A 19,855-nucleotide genomic window follows, 5' to 3' on the forward strand; every position below is an offset into this window, starting at 1 on the left:
TGGGTGAGCTGTTTTTGTGGGACAAAGTCACCTGTTTACTCAATATATATTAGAGACTATATATTTGTGGCAGGAGGAGGTAAATGAGCTGCTGTAAAACTGCTGTAGCCAATCTGATCATCAGATTGATGGCAGCAGAATGGGAGGATTGTACTGACTTTGTCACAGGCAGTGACTTGTCCAATTATGGTAACATTTCAGTGAGGCTTTCAACTCTTGTAACCAATTCTCAGCTATTGTTAGGTGAAGTGATTAAAAAAGAATTATAATAGCAAATTATATTTTGGAGTTTAGGAAGTTATACAGTATATCACCAAACTGAGTACACCCCTCACATTTTTGTAAATATTCTTTTGAACGCCATGCGAAAGAGAGTTAAGGCTGTGCTTGAAAATGATGGTGGCCACACAAAATATTGACACTTTGGCCATTTTCACTTAAGGGGGCGTTACACACAACGACATTTTGAAGGTATCAAAACTATGAATTACACATGTGGAATTAAATACTTAACAAAAAAGTGTGAAACAACTGAAAATATGTCTTATATTCTAGGTTCTTCAAAGTAGCCACCTTTTGCTTTGATTACTGCTTTGCACACTCTTGGCATTCTCTTGATGAGCTTCAAGAGGTAGTCACTGGAAATGGTTTTCCAACAGTCTTGAAGGAGTTCCCAGAGATGCTTAGCACTTGTTGGCCCTTTTGCCTTCACTCTGCGGTCCAGCTCACCCCAAACCATCTCGATTGGCTTCAGGTCTGGTGACTGTAGAGGCCAGGTCATCTGGCGTAGCACCCCATCACTCTCCTTCTTAGTCAAATATCCCTTACACAGTCTGGAGGTGTGTTTGGGGTCATTGTCCTGTTGAAAAATAAATGATAGTCCCACTAGACGCAAACCGGATGGAATAGCACGCTGCTACAAGATGCTGTGGTAGCCATGCTGGTTCAGTATGCCTTCAATTTTTAATAAATCCACAACAGTGTCACCAGCAAAGCACCCCCACACCATCACACCTCCTCCTCCATGCTTCACGGTGGGAACCAGGCATGTAGAGTGCATCCGTTCACCTTTTCTGCGTCGCACAAAGACACGGTGGTTGGATCCAAAGATCTCAAATTTGGACTCATCAGACCAAAGCACAGATTTCCACTGGTCTAATGTCCATTCCTTGTGTTATTTAGCCCAAACAAGTCTCTTCTGCCTGTTGTCTGTCCTTAGCAGTGGTTTCCTAGCAGCTATTTTACCATGAAGGCTGCACAAAGTCTCCTTTTAACAGTTGTTCTAGAGATGTGTCTGCTGCTAGAACTCTGTGTGGCATTGACCTGGTCTCTAATCTGAGCTGTTGTTAACCTGCGATTTCTGAGGCTGGTGACTCGGATAAACTTATCCTCCGCAGCAGAGGTGACTCGTGGTCTTCCTTTCCTGGGGTGGTCCTCATGTGAGCCAGTTTCTTTGCAGCGTTTGATGGTTTTTGCCACTGCACTTGGGGACACGTTCAAAGTTTTCCCAATTTTTCTGACTGACTGACCTTCATTTCTTAAAGTAATGATGGACACTTGTTTTTCTTTACTTAGCTGCTTTTTTCTTGCCATAATACAAATTCTAACAGTCTATTCAGTAGGATTATCAGCCGTGTGTCCACCACTTCTGCACAACACAACTGATGGTCCCAACCCTATTTATAAGGCAAGAAATCCCACTGATTAAACCTAACAGGGCACACCTGTGAAGTGAAAACCATTTCCGGTGACTACCTCTTGAAGCTCATCAAGAGAATGCCAAGAGTGTGCAAAGCAGTAATCAAAGCAAAAGGTGGCTACTTTGAAGAACCTAGAATATAAGACATATTATCAGTTGTTTCACACTATTTTGTTAAGTATTTCATTCTACATGTGTTAATTCATAGTTTTGATGCCTTCAATGTGAATCTACAATTTTTAGAGTCATTAAAAAAAACTGTTTGAATGAGATGTGTCCAAACTTTTGGTCTGTACTGTATGTATATATATATATATATATATATATATATGTATATATACTGCTCAAAAAATAAAGGGAACACTTAAATAAGGATTTCTTTTTTGAGCAGCATATATCTATCTATCTATCTATATACGATATATATATATATATATATACGAGATATATATGTATACATATATATATACATATATATACATTTTTATTTATATATATATATATATATACTGTACATATATATACATATATTTATATATATATATATATATATATATATATATATATACACAGTATAATAATAAATTAAGAAAAAAAAGGGGGGGTGTTTAATTTTGTGATAAACTATATATGTCGGCCAATCTGTATTTTCTGTTTTGTTTTTTTTAATGAGTTTTCTGTTTATGAACACGATGTTCATCTACACTTTGACCCCGACTAATGATGAGATCCAAGAGAAGAAATCTGCATTGTACCTATTAAAAGTAAAAGCTCCAGATCCTTGAAGCTGCACCTCCGCGGCCTCACGTGACTGCGGCTCTGCGTCCCAGCCGCTGTCTGATTAGTATTGTAAGTGTTAATTATAACAGAAGGGGAACGTTGGATTTACTTCAAGGATTTGGTAATTAGTGGTGCAGAAGGAGGAATGGCCTAATTATGAAGAATGTGTTTTTAATTTGGAGAACTGATGATATATGTAGCGCGTTAATGAGCTATTCTCGTTTTCCAGTTTTTGCATCTAAAACTTTAATTTTGGAAAGTTAGTGCACCCCAGAAAGTTTTTTTTATGGAATGTACTGTAATTCTTACATGTCTCCTACCGTAAAAATATTTCAAAGACAGAATCGAGTCAGTTCATGTCGAAAAATTTGTGAATCAATTTGCACAAATCACTTTGGGCGGCCCGGTGGCTCAGTGGTTAGCACTGCAGTTTTGCCACACTGGGGTCCTGGGTTCGAATCCCACCTAGAACAATATCTGCAAGGAGTTTGTATGTTCTCCCTGTTTTTGCGTGGGTTTCCATCCACACTCCAAAGACAATACAGATAGGGAATTTAGATTGTGAGCCCCAATGGGGACAGTGTTCCTGATGTATGTAAAGTGCTACGGAATATATTAGCGCTATATAAAAATAAAGGTTTATTATTATTTATTAAATCTCGAAAAATGGTTCCTGGTATTTTACACAATGCTGAAAATTGCGTCAGCCAGAGAATGCTGGTCAGGCTTCAGAATAATGCATTGCAGCTATCACATCACATAGCATACTACAACAGTCCATATAGTATAACGTAACCAATCATAGCCTGTAAAAAAGCCAGGGCAGGGAATGCAGCACAGCAATGATTTGGGGGGTTAATCTGGATAGTTAGATGACTTCACAGTTTACAACTTAGAAAGAAAACGAGAAAGCCCCCAAAAAATCTGACTATGCTGTACAGATAGTGTGTTTGTGTCAAATAACAAAGCATGGCTACCATCTATTTATACCAATAGCCCTATATAAACAAAAAGGATTGAGCAGCAGTCTGTAAGTGCTAAGATATATTATATGCAAACATATAATATATGAAATTAAACTGCATTCATTCTATATTGAATATACTTAGAAAAATTAAGGTAGTTAGTGCATAAATTGGCCAATTCATGTGAGCCCATCACCGTGCCAAGGTGACCTTTCTTTGATGGGACCCTATCCTAATTTCGTGCCTCTCCTGAACTAAAAGTCTACAAATATATAGGAAGGTAGGATTTGGCACTAATTAAAAGAAACCTGGGGCTGATGGGAGGGGAGCAAAGGAAGGTCACCTTGCCGCGGTTGATGGGCTCACCAATTTATGTGCTCAGTACCTTTGTACATTCCACATAGCATTAATGCAGTTTCATTTCATATATTTTATGTTTGCATAGATATTAAAGCTCACAGAGTGTTGCTATATTATTTTTGGTTGTGTTTTGTGTAGTTATTATTATTATTATTATTATTATTATTATTAATAATAATAATAATAACAATAATAATAATAATTTTATTATAATTATTATAGCAGCTGGCACCTGTTCACACTTGCTATGTTCTATTTGGAGATGCAGATGTTTGCAATACCCATATATATGGAGGTTACTTTGATATTACTGAGGCTATGCTTGCACTGAAGAGACTGAAAGCGGTTGGACACAGCCCTAGGAGACCTCAGAGTGTTACACACGTCCTTTCAGCCAATTGAAATACCTTTGATTCGCTAAAAATTGATTTGGAAAAATATCATCGAAACTTTCAAATTCGTATTTCATATTTTCCAGGCATATGAGAAATAACTATGTCACACATGATCCCTGAACCTAAGTGTGCCACATGCTACTCATCAGTTGCTTAGAGAGAGTTGTGGTTGAACCTAATGTGGACTTTACAATGTATAGGTTGATCATAGGGTTGAGCATAAAGATTTGCACAATCTTGGTCCAACAGACTCATCATTGTCCTTGGTTGCTGGACAGGAGTCCTGATAACCTCCTCCTACCTGTCATGCCCCAAGTCCTTCTGATCAGCAGGTGCATTATGACATTATGCGTGCATCATGCTGCAATTATGATGTTTACCGGACCTACTAATTAGAAGAGGAACTGGGGATATGTCACGAGGATACCATGATGGAGAGTGGTCTCTCTTATGTCTAGTGTCAGGAGATCACAGCGCATGGCTTAATACACACTTGCTCAGGATAATACTGCTAGCTAGGCAGATTTTCCTTTATCCAGCGCTGTTAGGGTTAAGGAGATCCTCTGGTCTCCTGTAACTTTGAATGCGACAATAGTCAGCTGTTCTCTATTGCTAATCAGGTCTGCTATAAAGGCTTTTCTCCTAATCCAGGTAAACTGCTGGTGATAGTTTCTGCTTTACTTGCCTCTAGAGGTATCCTGTGAGCTGTGGACCAGGAAGCCATTCAGAGAACATTTGCTGTGTGAAAGTTGTGTTGTTTTCCCTCCTTTAGTCCTCTTTGGTTTTCCCCGTCTGGTCCGTTCCTCATTATTACCTCTTGTTTGGGGTGCTTTGTTTGATTGCTGTTTATTTTATTTGTCTGTCTAATCCACTCTGTGCATTTAACCTAGAGAAGGACTAGCGTTCCTGCTGCCCTGCACACTATACAGGGCTGAGTCCAGGGAAAGACAGAGATAGGCAAGCAATCGGTGACAGGGTGAAAGAACCTGTATAGGGACGTTAGGGAGTGCAGGGATCACTCTCAGGTGAGTTGAGGAGGTTACGCTGCTCTTCTTTCCCTAGTGCCAGGGTCCACCATTGTAACGTGTACCCTGTGTGTTCCGGTGCTCGCCGTGGGTTCCCATGTATCTGGCGGAATCTCGATAGTCACTGCATGGCAGGATGTTGGTCGGTAACATGAGGATCACAAGACTCAGCTGACATGATTGCTGGACCAACCAGGGTTCTGCAAATCTTTTTGCTCCAACCAACTTTCTATGTGTGGTCTTTTTGAGTTAGCAGCTTCTCTTTATCGTCAGTATTCTTCCAGCACTCTAGGTGCAGGTATGTCCTTTTCATCAGACATTGAAGTGTCCAATGCCTTGCCTGCCCTGAACCGAAGTATTTGTTATACCAGTATGCAGTTTGGCAGACAGGAGACGAGGAGCTGAGATGTAAAGCCCTGCCCCCACTTCCTATAATGTAGACAGCAAAATACACAGAAACAGACTTACGCATTGCACTTGTAATGATTTTCCATGGGTAAGAAACTATAATTCATAGACAAAGTGATTTGCGATTGTCTATATATCACATTATCTACCAAAACATATCAATTTCTTGACCACTGGAAATCTCCGACTATTTTTTATGAAGATGACGTAGAGGAGCGACATCAGTGATCACGAATAGTGGAAATCTCCGTGGAGTTTGGATGAGGTTTGGGCTCTTTACAGCATTTCTCAGCGATGCTCCTCTGACCCTTCATTGCCTCTCTTCTCCTTGGAGCACTAGCATTATGAACAGTTCCTCTCCTCAGCCTTTCCAGGATGTATCTTGATAGTAGAGATAATTAAATTTATTTTCTTTCTTCCGATTCAATGAAAACATTTTAAAAAAAAATGTGATTAGCGGAGAAAAAATTTGCCACAATTTTGCATAGCTTCCAATTGCCCTGAAAAGATGGGTGTAACACTTTGAAGTCTCCTAGGACTGCATCTAACCCTGACACTCATCTTCTTCACTGATGCAGCTGTACAGAACACATTGGCTGCAGTATTTGTCCAAGGCTTTAAAACTTTTTTTCTTGAGCTGTGATCTGTGGCGTCATCTCACTATACAGATTCATCCTAAAATTGTTGCACAGCTTCTAGCTTCCCAGTTGCAGAAGAAAGTTCACACAGCAGCTTACATAGGATAACAACTTTTTACCTCTGGAACATGAGGTTAAAAAACAAAAATATGCACAGTCATTCAGGATTGTATCAGGAAGGAGAGTGAAACCAAGAAGAAAACAAAAGACTTTTTACAGTACAGTCAGTAAGGAAACAACATCACCATCTACTGCCAGATCAGCACAAAGCCCTCCTTCACACAAGCAAATAAGTTCTACAACTGTTGCATATACCAACAAAAATGGCTGCTGCATTCCCTGTCTCAGCTTTTATACAGGCATTGAAAGTTCAAAGTTCCTGCTGAATGGCTGCACTACACCATGTGATTTGAGAGCTGCTGAGCATTATGTGGAAGCCCATGCGGCTGCACCTATCATGTTAGCGCTCTCTAGCTGATGCAGTCTTCAACTTTGTGTATGATAGTAGAGGGCATTTCTTTGATAATTCCTACAAATTGAATCGGAAACTGTTCCAATTTGCTGGCTCCAGTGAATTTCCTAAAATGCAATATGAATTTCATTTGCATCTTGCATCAAATCAATTCACTCATTAGTACTCTACAGTAGTGATGAGCGAGCATGCTCGGCACTTCTTAAAACTCGGAGCATCGTGGTGCTTAAGACGCTTGTTACTAGATCTAGAATCACACGGGTGCTTGATATGTTCAAGTTCCCCTCTCTCTCATCCCCTGTCCCTGGGCTTCTGGAAAACTGCTTGAGTTTCCCATTGACTTCCGTTATTCTTGTTACAAGCGCGTCCGAGTGTCCAACCTGGTTGATTCAAGTAACAAGCACTCGAAAACTTGAGTGCTTCCTCATCACCACACTACAGTCCTCTTTACTTTGCTACAAAGCTACTAGATGGTCTCCACTTGTCGCAATGCTCCTTTAAGGATGGAGCAGCACCTCTCATTCAGTTCCTATGTAACTAGACTTAACTAGCCCTAATCTCTAAGTGTGGGGAAGTTAATGCAAACCATGCGGCTTCACCTGCTCCCTCCACATGCCATTGTACAGTGCTCATATGCGGGCCACCCATGAACCTCTGTAACGTTTACCACCAGAGATGATAAAGCAACAAGTTGAAGTGGATCTACTGGCCACAAGGAGACACCGGGCTTACCTTTTAGTGGGAGGGGCTTGACTAAGCGCTCACTACTAGGCTAACGCCAGATGCTACTCCCAGGGCAGAAACCATGACTGTGACACCTGACCCCCAGGGCAAGGACGGACACAGGTACAAAAAGGCTGAGTCTCTAGCATAGACAGGGACCACCAGGATGGCTGAAGCAGATGGCACAGCCAGGGCAGACAGGCAAAGTCAATAGCAAGGCAAGGAGCACCTAAGTGACTGAGACAGATGGCATGGCCAGGACGGACAGGCTGAGTCACTAGAGCCAGCAGGGCAGGACAAACAGGTAGCAGGTATCAACAGGACAGAATGGACAGGAACCAAGTGCCGACAGGGCAGGACAGGTAGGGATCGGGTACAGGCAGGAACAGGACTGGAACCAGGTACAAGCAGGACAGGACGGACAAGGATGACCTGACAACTAGCTGGCTAGGGTATGGAACACTAACTAACTAAACAAGGACATTGATCAGGCCTCTCCCTTAGTGGGCGAGTGCCCTAAGTATCCAATGCCTCTCAGCGATAGGCTGAGAGGCACTTCCTGGGAGTGATGCATTGGCCCTTTAACAGAAGGGTAGTGGTGCGCATTCATGCCCTAGAAGCACTCCCAGAAGACTATTGCCATGTGCACAGTCTCCGGGAGGCAGAAGCAAGAGGCACCCATGTAGAGCGCTGTGGAGAGAGCCGGCCGCAGCGGTGAGTGAGCCCACGTCCTTGCGCGGAGAGGAGCAAGGGGTGCAGTCACGTTCGCTCTACAACCTTCCACAGTAGCAGCAGTTTGTGCCTCCTCCACCGCACAGGGGGTTCTTCTACCTCCAAATTTATATTACACAGCTAACATATCTTATTTGAATGTGAAAATTAAGTTTAGATTGACTTTACGTGCTTTGGTGTTTATCATACTTATTACATCTTGAAAGTCTGTGTCTGTTTCTTCCATGGATATTTCCTTAATGAAATATATTTTAGAAGTGACAAAGCGTTGTCTGCGCCCCTCCATTTGTTATGATCCTCCCCAGTGGTTTTCTCTCTGCTTAAATTGTGGTTTTGAGGGGAATACATTTTTCATATTGCGTTATTGTATTTTCCATTGAGCCGCAAGTTCTGAAGTCTCAAGGCAGTGTGATACAGATTGACCAAAAAATTAAGTAGACAAAAACATCTTTCTGTATATAAACGGAAGGAAGGTGAATATTGACAGAAAGATTTTTTTCATGTGTTGCAGTGATTAAAAAGCAGGAGAAGGAAAAAGGGAACTCAACGTATCACATAAAATGCATACAAAAGAAATTCCCAAATTTATCAAATTTGGGTTTTTTTTCATGTTTTTTTGCTGTATGTAGAGTGGACATCTTGCCTCAACTGTGAACTATAAGTCAATTTTCAGCAGCCATATGGACATGAAAAAATAGTCAGAAAATGAGCCATCGACATGTCAACCTGGAAGAACCATTTCCTGGGTCATCCTCAAAAATAGGAGTAGTCTTTGTGAGGTTGAGGTTTATTTATAAAAAGGGAGTAGCTAGAAATTATGGTGACTCAGTGTGCACTTATATTATCCACATAGAATAGACAGTTTAATTCCTTGGATATGTTACCTCTGCGATTATTGGTATGGACCTCAATGTCCACAGGATTCCTGACCTGTCCACAACAGCCTCAGTTGAGCTTGGGTCAGGAGACCCACGGCCCATTGTACAAGTTCATCTGAATAAATTAGAATATCCTTAAAAAGTTAATTCATTTTAGTAATTCAATACAAAAAAGGAAACGCTAGTTTTTATTTCTGTTAATATTGATGATTATGGCTTACAGTCAATGAAAACCCAAAAGTCATTATCTCAGAAAATTAGAATAATTACCACAAAACACCTTCAAAGGCTTCCTAAGCATTTAAAATGATTCCTTAGTCTGGTTCAGTAGGCTACACAATAGTAGGGAAGACTGCTGACCTGACAGATGTCCAGAACGCAGTCATTGACACACTCCACAAGGAGGCTAAGCCACAAAAGGTCATTGCTAAAGAAGCTGTCTGTTCACAGAGTGCTGTATCCAAGCATACTAACGGAAAGTTGAGTGGAAGGAAAAAGGTGTACAAGCAACCAGGATAACTGCAGTCTTGATAGGATCGTTAAGAAAAGGCCATTCAAAAATTTGGGGGAGATTCACAAGAAGTGGACTGCTACTGGAGTCAGTGCTTCAAGAGCCACCACACACAGATGTATCCAGGACATGGGTTACTACTGTCACATTCCTTGTGTCAAGCCACTCATGACCAATAGACAACGCCAGAAGCGTCTTACCTGGGCCAAGGAGAAAAAGAACTGGACTGTTCTCAGTGGTCCGAGGTGTTGTTTTCAGACAAAAGTAAATTTTGCATTTCATTTGGAAATTACGGTCCCAGAGTCTGGAGGAAGAGTGGAGAAGCCACAAGCCAAGCTGCTGAGGTCTAGTGTGAAGTCTCCACAATCAGTGATGGTTTGGGGAGCCATGTCATCTGCTGGTGTAGCTCCACTGTGTTTTATCAACACCAAAGTCAGTGCAGCTGTCTATCAGGAGATTCTACAGCACTTCATGCTTCCCTCTGCCGACAAGCTTTTTGGAGATAGAAACCGCAACAGGGTAGTGGCCCGCCGGAACCAAACCGGGGAGCTAACTGGATACCGGAGCATCAGGCAGGGTACTCAGACCCCGACTAGGCTATATGCCACCACCATAGTCAGATTAACTGATTGCGGTCTGGACCTCAGGGGTTCATTCCCACCAAAGTCCCGTTTGAAGGCAACAGCCCAACCCGTCTGGATAGTAGCCACCGCCAGAGGCCAGAGATCCAAGGGCCAGCATCTGCGGGCAACAGGGGCTCCTACGGCACATACACACCGGGGAGCAGACTACCAGTGCCCAGGCACAGTGGTCACACTACAAACACAGGTGCAGGAGAAAGGCGGACATTGCCAACCCGACTAGGAAGCTGCAGCCGGCTGCGGGCCCCATTCATTCCTCCGTTTGGTTTACCAGTGACTCTGTGTGGTTTAATCATGAGTACAACAGTGCCATCAGGCACCGGACCGCACTGCATCGCAACACTGCGCCCTGCACCCCTGCCCACAGCCCGACAGGGCCCCGGGACCAACATCCCCTACCCACGGAGGGGGTCAACACCAAGCTGCGCCACTACACCGCTCCCGGGAGTCCCCGTACTTTCACCGCAGCGGTGGTGCCCACCATCACCACAACCCGTGGGTGGCATCACGGGCAATCATCCCAAAACCAAATACCCGCATCCCCCGTGTGTAACGCCAACCCCCCTTGCAGAGCGACGTGACCCCCGGGTCCGTGAGAGGCTCGAGCCACCACCCATAGAACGCGAGCACGGATCCGAGCGGCTTGGCGGCCGCAGCTGAGGCCACGGGGCAGTACACTCTCCGACTTTCCCTTTTTTCCATCTTGGGGTTTATCCCTTTCTCTTTAGGACCCTGTGGATTTACTCACCTTTTCAGTTGTCAAGCTTCAGCTTTTTTCTTTGCGTCTTTAAATACTCTCATTCGTCCTTACTCAGTGCTGGTGATAGGTTTAATACCCTTAACAAGTCATCAGTGCAAGCAGCCGGCTTGTATTCATCTGGAGAAACTTTGTTGTTGTTGCAGTTCCTCTCCCTGAGTCATCTGGAGATAAGTTATTTGTTTACTTTCCCCTGTGTGTTATTCCCTGTGTCTTCTTTAGAGCTTATTGGGGTTAACTAAGCGCTCATCTCATCTGTTTCCTACCTAAAACCTACTTCAGGGTCAACCGGGCTCTGGTATCAGGCTTGGTGCATAGGTGGGGAACATGTCTAGGGCGATGAGGAACGCCATGGACCAGCAGTAGGATTGGTCAGCGGTCACCAACTCCCCCTTCCCTAGACACAGGGTTTCCCTTCCCTTTCACCATTTACTTGGTACTTTCCCGCGTCTAGTGTGACAATGCCCCTTTAGCACATATTATAAGAGTAGTGCCAGTAAAGGCCCATGACATTTGGGAGCCCTGTTTAAAATTTTGCGTTGGGACCCATGAGCTTCAAATTACACCACTGTTAGTCCACCCCACAGGTTGTTTCCTTTCAGCTTCCATTTGAACAATCCTTTTGGGTGTGTGCACATGTATAGTATTTGCAATAACATTTTCTGCTGCAAAAACCAGAATGTTGGCACAAAAAAACGCTGCATAAAATACTACACACGTTTTGTTCCACTCTTGATGCCTTTTTACTTTTTTTTTATTTTTACATTCATTTAAATGCTTGAAAAATGCTGAAAATTATGTAAATTTGAAAAAAAATTACTTTGAAAGATCAAATATGCAAAGAAAAAATAAGAAGCATGAGATTTAAGAAATCTCACTCACTTTGCTGATACTGTAAAGGACAGCATATTTTACTATTGAAACCATCTCTAAAAAAGCGTGTGAACACTCCCTAACGGTATATGTACATTGAGTTTTTGAGGAGCTTTTTTGGAACACACCCTCTTTATAAACTACGTGAAAAACCAGTTCAAAAATGCTTTTAAAACTTTTTCTTTCTTTCTATTAATTTGTATGGGAAATCAACTATGCTGTTCATAGGGTATGTGCAGAAGTCATCTATAAATCGCAGATTTTCCAAGACGAAGACGTTTTAGGAAAAAAAATGTCTGAAATGTCTTCTTAAGCGTCTCGTTAGTTATTTTTGTGTCCGCTCTGCTGTTGGTGCCTTTTTTTTTAGTAATTTATAGTTTACAAAGCAAGCGGCTACGAAACAGCCTGAGGAATAGCCCAGTCACTTCTTTTGAAGCCTGAAGTGGTTAAAAGAAATGACAAAAGACTGACCATATGCACAGCAAGTCATTCTGACATTGCTGTGCATTATGTTCATTCGTTGTAGTTTTTTTAGCACCTTTTTCAAGCAAGTTCCAGGTGTAACCCACCTGAAAATGTCGTCGTGTACACATACCCATGTGTAGAGTTTTGGAGGCTTTTTTTCCTGAAGAAGTTTGCAAACCACTTTGTGGAAAATTGAAAAAAAAAAAAACCTTCCATAAATTTTAAAGAATCTATGTTCAGTAATGTCAAAACAACTTGCTGTGCTTATGTTCTTTTAATGGCTTCAGAGTTCAAGAGCAAGCAAAAACACGAAAACGTAAAGAACACGCTTCAAGAAATACTTCACCGCATTTTCCTGAAGACTCTTATGCTTCAAAAACTCAGCGGGTACATTAGTGTCTATAACATGCCATGAGCACATGCCTTAAGGTTAGCATCCAAGATTTTCAAGGTGAAGAAGGTGAAGCACCCCACGGGGCCTTGGTAATTCTAGTCACCAGGCCGGTGAGGGTCAGGGGATGTCACGGGTGGCCCTGCCCGGTTTCGAGACTCCGAGGTGTCCACGAAAGGATGAAAGGTGGGAGATTGTTGGATGGTGAGGATGAAGGAGTTGAGGATGTTGGGAGTAGTTGTCTCGTGACGCCACCTGTGGTGTGCGACCAGGGATTAGCCGTCGCTGTGGGTGATGTCCTCTGGGGCGGATGGTGTCGTAGCTTGGATGGTTCGGCCCCCCACAGGTAGAGCCAGGCCCCAGGAGAGGATGATGGTGACAGTAGTGGCCGTTGGTGCCGAAGCTCGGGGCGACGGCAAAGACAAGCTGACACAGTGGTTGTGGTTCAAGGTCTTTACTCACTGTCTGATAGCAGCCCTCGGAGTGCCAGTTTCTGCCCCGATGGGCCTCAGCCAATCCTGGATAATTCGGAAGTCATCACCCGTGTTCCCACTGTGTGTCCTTTCTGGTCAGGGTCCCTCTAATCCTGGTGTGCAGAATGGGGATTGGGCTGTGGGTGTTTCCTACATTTTCCGCTGACCTTGGAATCCCCTGTAGAGAGCCCAGGCTGAGCTGCCTGCTCCAAGCCACAGGTGTTGTAGTGCTCCCAGAAGTGTAAGGTGATGCCTGGACCGAGGTCCTGACTGTGCTCCTCACCCCAAGCTGTGCTCGGGGGTCACTGCTCAAGTGTGTAGATGCTCCTTCCTTTTCCCCAAGTAGTGCCCGCCCTCCAGGTGGTTGTCCTAGTGACCGGGAAAGTCCCATGCCTCGTGATGGCCACCCCCCCTGTCTACTGTATTTTTCGGACCATAAGACGCTCTTTTTTCCCCCCAAATGTTGGGGAAAAGCAGGGGGTGCGTCTTATGGTCTGAATGTGGTTGAGGGGAATGAGGGTGCTGCGGTGGAGCGGGTCATCGGGGCACGAGCAGGCTGTGGCAGCACCTGCCGTGACCACGTGGGCCTGCTCATTACGTATGCACGCCCATCCTCCCGACCATCATGTCTCAGCACTGAAGCTGACGCTGACAGGTGGGCGGGATGATGGGTGGGGGGTGCGCATAGTAAACAGCCGGCCGCATGATCACCCCCGTGCATCATCATCAGCGCAGGGTGCAGTGAATCAGTACACTCACCATTCCCCTGCAGCATCGCGATGTCCTCCTGTCTGCCGGCTCAGGCTCTGTGGAGACTAGCGGCGCTCACAGCGATGACGTCATCACTGTGCGCACGTGTCCACACGCAGCCAGAGCCGGCAGACAGGAGGACATTGCGATGCTGCAGGGATCGTGGCCGGCCCCACACAGGGCTGCCGGCACAGACAGGAGGAGGAGCCATGCTGCGTGGAGCGAGGAACGGTGAGTACAGAATAAACGTTTATTTTTTTTTGTGTGCCACAGGATGCCGGACATAAAGCAGGATGGGAATATATGAGCAGGATGATGGGGGTATATGAGCAGGATGATGGGGGTATATGAGCAGGATGATGGGGGTATATAAGCAGGATGATGGCATATGAGCAGGATGATGGCGTATATAGCAGGATGAAGGCATATATAGCAGGATGATGGCGTATATAGCAGGATGATGGCATATATAGCAGGATGATGGCATATATAGCAGGATGATGGCATATATAGCAGGATGGGGGTATATAGCAGGATGGGAGCACATACCAGGGTGGGGTATATAGCAGGATGCGGCCATATGCCAGGATGGAGTATATAGCAGGACAGGATGGGGTATATAGCATGATGCAGCCATATACCAGGATGAGGTATATAGCAGGATGGGAGCACATTACAGGATGGCAGTATATAGCAAGATGGGGTTATACCAGGATGAGGAACAGGGTGCGTCTTATGGTCAGGTGCGTCTTATAGTCCGAAAAATACGGTACCCTAGTGTTACGAGGGGGACCCAGGGAAGCTTGCCAAGATGGGGAATAGACAGCTTCCGCCGGTCAAGGTCCACTGTGCGGTGTAAGGGACCGCTGCTATGGTGGGTGAAGAGTGAGCGGGTTGCTGCTAGCGATCGTCTGGAATGTCACAGACGATCTATGTACACCAGTCTGCCCTAACCCGTGTGGGTTGTATGGCAGGGATCACACGGCTCGGTGTACCTGTTGCACGGGGAAGCACAGAGGTGCCCACGCACGTGTGCCAGTGGAAGTCACGAGAATATGGCACGAGGGTAGCACAGAGGTGCCCACGCACGTGTGCTTTCAATAACCAGGTGAGTCCGGTGGAGACTCGAGGAGCTCACCTGGGACAGGAACACGGCCTGTTGAAGGAGCTACTGCCGGAGCAGCAAGGCAGGGACACGGCCTGCAAACCAGGTGCTGCCTAAGCAGCAAGGGCCAAGCCCACAGAAGACGATAATGCCTGAGCAGTGGCGTGGCAGCACGCTGCCAGACATCCAAACATAGAAGGACGGTCGCGCGCCGCCATGATGGCAGGAGGAGCTTTTAAGGAGGTGTAGCTCCAGCCAAGGGCGGGCGCAAGGCGGAGATGACGGACTTGACCCAATCAGGATCCACGACATCCCAGCCTGGCCAGTCAGGATTCACCACGTCACCAGCCTTGTCATCAAGCCGTGTGACGTCAGTAGGCGAATCAGGATCCACCAAGCATAGCACATGCTCACCCTCCTGCCTCTGGGAAATAGAGGCGGGATCCTCGGTCTCACAATGTGTAGAGATAACGGGAGTCTCACTGCTTCCCTGAACAGCAAACCTCTGCACATTGCGCAACCTCACAGACCTTCGAGGCTGCTGAGCAGGAGGAGCTGCGGCAGGCAAGGAATGGGAGACCGCCTCATTTCTTGCAACAGGAGTACCACTAGGTGTCACCCTTGTGCTGCCTCTCTGAGGAGGTTTCTCCTGCACTCTGCGCAGTCTGGCAGACCTTCGGCGCTGCTGAGCAGGAGCGCTCGTGGCAGGCAAGGAGACTGTCTCATTCCTTGCCACAGGAGAGCCACGAGGTGTAACACCCTAGGCCAATCCTGATGGGAAAGCACCTAAATGTGTGTGGTTTGTGAATGTGAGAAACACCAGCGATTAGCCTCCTCCTTACCCGGGATGAGTACTGCACCTTAAGTGAGATGCAAAACCTTGTGGAGACTGAAGCCTCAGAGGCGCCACAAAGGTGCTTCAGGAAGGGGTAGGCTGTCTTTTCCCTGAAGTGTATTCTCCGTTTTTGTGGTGGATCCAGCGCTGACATTTTTTGCTAATTTAAACAAAAATTAGGGAGATGTTTCCAAACAGAAGCCACTCAAAGAATTAAAATTGTACTTCTTTTAGCTACTTCATAGTTTTCTGAGCCTGAAGTGGTTAAAAGAAGGGACAAAATTTATCAGAACATATTCATAGCAATGTGGATTTTTATATTTCTGTGCATTTTGTCCATTTTTTTAGGGCTTTTTTTAGGCGGCTTCCAGGCAGAATCAGAAAAAAATTTGACATATGCGCATATCTTTCATGTATGTTCAACTACAGTTTTTTTCTACTAGGATTTTGATGCGGATGTGCTCCATCCATGTAAAAAAAAAATCCTTGGTGAGAACATAGCCTACGGGTATGCTAAAAAGCAAAAGACTTCTGAAAATGAGCTCCATTTCTTTGAATGGTGTCATTTCTGCAGTGTGTGAATGGATTTCTGCAAGGCCCCATATAGATGAATGAGAAACGACAGATATTTTTGCAACCAATCTGACACATGTTAATCTTGTATGCCCTGTTCTCATTGTTCTCGCTGTAGGGATCAATAATTAATGAGGTTTAATTTCTACAAGGCTTGATGCAATCAACTGTGACTTAGTTCATTCAGCTGAGACTAATTATTTGGCCACTAGGTTGAATGAGTAAGTGTAACTAAAGGAAGAGTTGATTTTTTTCACCTCGGGGGACATACGGTAAGTATTGACAATTTTGTCCCAAAAATTTATGTTAACCATTGCTAACCGTTTCTCACTCTAATGAATTAACAATAATAAAAAAATATACTATCTGCAAATAGTCTAAATTAAAAAATATTATATATTGTGTATATCACCCTGAAGCATTGCTATATAGAATCTGGAACTTTCTGTGGTCCAAAAGGTTACTGCTATCCAGACACATTATGTTCTACGTCTAGCAGTATCGAGACCACATAATCAGTGTTCTGCACTGTATAAGACACATTTATAAGTAGCACTCTGTATACGCAACATTAATACTGCTGTTTATAGAACATATATTCCCATTATGAGTTTTCCGAATTGAAGACGAAACGCATTGGCAAGAAGACAAGAGTAGGGGTGACTCGGATTTTTAACATGACATCGACAAACTTGGGTACTACCGGTGTTTGGGCTCATTCAGACGTTTGTGGATTTTTGTAAAGCACGGACTAGCCATGGCTCTCTCTCCTGACCCAAGCGTGACAGCTTGATATATTTCTATGAGACTTTCATGTTAGGATGGGGAGACCAACAGCCATTCTGTGCATTATGGTTTGAAATCGTACCAAAATCCACGGACATTTGAATGAGCCCTTAGGGTGAGACCTTCTAGACAGGGCATGACGGTATTAATACAGGGGATTCTAGGGGCTACAGTCTTACTGTCCAACTTCCACTTGGGTGTGCAGGGACTAGAGAAGATCAGACTTCTAAGTGCAGTACAACAAAAGCCCACAAAAGGTCACTAGCACTGCGTCAGATAGTCAAACAAGCCTAAAGTCAACACCAGGATGTCACGTCAAACCAGTGGAGTGAGCAAGCCATAGTCAAGTGGAAGCAAGGGGATCGAAAGCCAGGAGATCACGTCAGGAGCCAGAGGGGAGCAGAGCCGTAGTCAGGGAATGTTGCCGAGGTCTGAGGCCGGGGAGATCAGGTAAGTACAGAGGAGGGGCAGGAGGCTGAGACACAGAATTGGACCAGGGTAAGGTAAACAGGATGGGAGGATGGGAGAGGAAGGCTGGGTAGTGGGACAGAACAGAGTCAACTGACAGGGACCAAGACGCACGCAGCTGAGCTATTGCTGGTGGCGTTTCGGAGGTATACAGACAATACTAAAGCAGCAAGAGTCCATGAACAAGGCAGGCCCGAACAGACACCTTCCACCTGACTTAACCCTTTAAGAGCCAAGACACTTATCGTCCTGACTAGACACGATCTAATTGATCTGTAGTGAACTGACTTTAAGTCAAATTTTCTGAAATCCTGGTGCCCAAGATTTTAAACACTTTGCTATGTATTTAACACAAATCGGCCAATAAAAAAAAAATACCTGGCACCATTTCACACAACAGGCTAATTATGTCAGGTGGGCTTCGCCATAATGCCTTGCAGCATTCACATTACATGGTCTAGTGCAGCCAGTTAGGGAGGACTATCACAGCCAGTATAAACGTTGGGGGCCAGCCAAGTAGCTCATTCAACATAGGGACAGAAAGGGGCCAAAATTGGCCAGTTTTATGCTACTGCACTAGTGTTAAAAGACATTGAAAATGGGAGTGGTCTGTGAATAACAATCCAAAGATTCAATGGAGATAGGGAAGTTCTGTAGCTTCATAGTCAGTGTGTCTGCGAATTCATTGATGTGTGTTATATGGCAGTAATAGCATTGGCAATAAAGAAGACTCCTGAAACCTAGGCTTGTTTGTCACATGCAGGGAAGTCTTTTTCTTTTTAAATACATATCACAAATCTCCAGAATCAGAAATGAAAAATCGTCCATCTACCTCAATGTACCTTTTTTTGGCACACTTCTTTGTTGTAGTAGTCAACTTTTAGACCCACACATGCCACCCGAATACTGAGGCTAACTGCAGGAGATTACTTTCAGCTTGTGATATTAACAAGAGATTAACAATATTCTCTTATCTCGTTCATGTTTTATAAAGTACCGGAGGTGCACATTTTTGTTTTAATCTCTTATATAACGGCTACAGAGCCAGTGGGGTATATGTAAAAAAAAAGAAAGAAAGGAAATGTTAAGGATTTGCAAGTGTTTAAATAGTCAAATTTAACACTGTATAATACTGCTTTCTGTTGCTGCAAATTACTTAGTGACATAGTGTATAACTAAAAAAAAAAACAGCCGTTGCCACTTATTTTTCCCTATCCAGATAGGTTGTGGTCACTTAGATATTAATAAGGATGTGTTTGCACTAAAGAGCTCAAAAGGGGGTTTAATGCAGACCTAGGAGTCCTCCGAGTGTCATACATATATTTTCAGGGCAATTAGAGGCTTTGCATTATTAAGATTTGCTTAAATTGTGTTCATTTCTAAAGGAAGCCAGCAAATTTGCTTTTAAAAAATCTAACCATTCTTATATAAGCACTGTGTGTCAGACAGTTATGTGGTTTCTGGCTACAGAAGGTCACAGCGTTTGGCTGCACAAACTGCTCCCTGACTTTCTATTGTTCCTGCTGTCTTCATATTCATTGTACATGGTAACTTTCCTGCTGAATTTTCATCTATTCCCGTTTAGGACCCAGGGGAGCTTAACGTCTGTGCAGCTGCTGATTATCAGAATTCTTCTTGTGCTTAAATACTCCCATCTCCCCTGGATTGGTGCTGGTGATATTATTCAGCTCTTTCTAGCTCTGGATGCAAGCAGGCAGCTTGTACTCATCTGTAGTATCATTTCTAAAGCTATGTTGAACTTCTACCTGAGTCATCTGTGGATAAGTAGTTCATGCACATTCCTCATGTGTGTCCTCCTTGTGTCTTCTTCAGTGTATAGTGGGGTTGACAAAGAGCCAATCCCACCCATTCCCTATTTAGGGCTCAGCACACAGGGGTATCTAGGGTCACGTATCCGGCTTGGTGCATAGGGGCTGAACCTATCTAGGGTGGTGAGGGACACCAGGGACGAGTGGTAGATTTGGTCAGGAGTCACCATATCCACTTCCCTAGATGCAGGGATCCTTCTTACCTTTCACTGCTCGCTTGGTACTTCCCCGTATCGAGCATGACATTTGTGATATATCTTTTCTTACGAGCTGGTCACAATTGGACTGTAATATGAAGCCCCCAGTGTATCTCACCAGAAAAA

The 19,855-nt window shown here is 44.3% G+C and overlaps 1 protein-coding gene across 1 annotated transcript in view; it reads left to right on the top strand.

Moving 5' to 3' along the window:
• The window catches only part of PTCHD4 (patched domain containing 4), a 247,954-nt gene that overhangs the window by 37,203 nt on the left and 190,896 nt on the right, over nt 1–19,855 (top strand). The gene's annotated exons all lie outside the window — the stretch shown is intronic.

This window comes from Anomaloglossus baeobatrachus, chromosome 3, assembly GCF_048569485.1.
Source record: "Anomaloglossus baeobatrachus isolate aAnoBae1 chromosome 3, aAnoBae1.hap1, whole genome shotgun sequence".
Classification (NCBI taxonomy): domain Eukaryota; kingdom Metazoa; phylum Chordata; class Amphibia; order Anura; family Aromobatidae; genus Anomaloglossus; species Anomaloglossus baeobatrachus.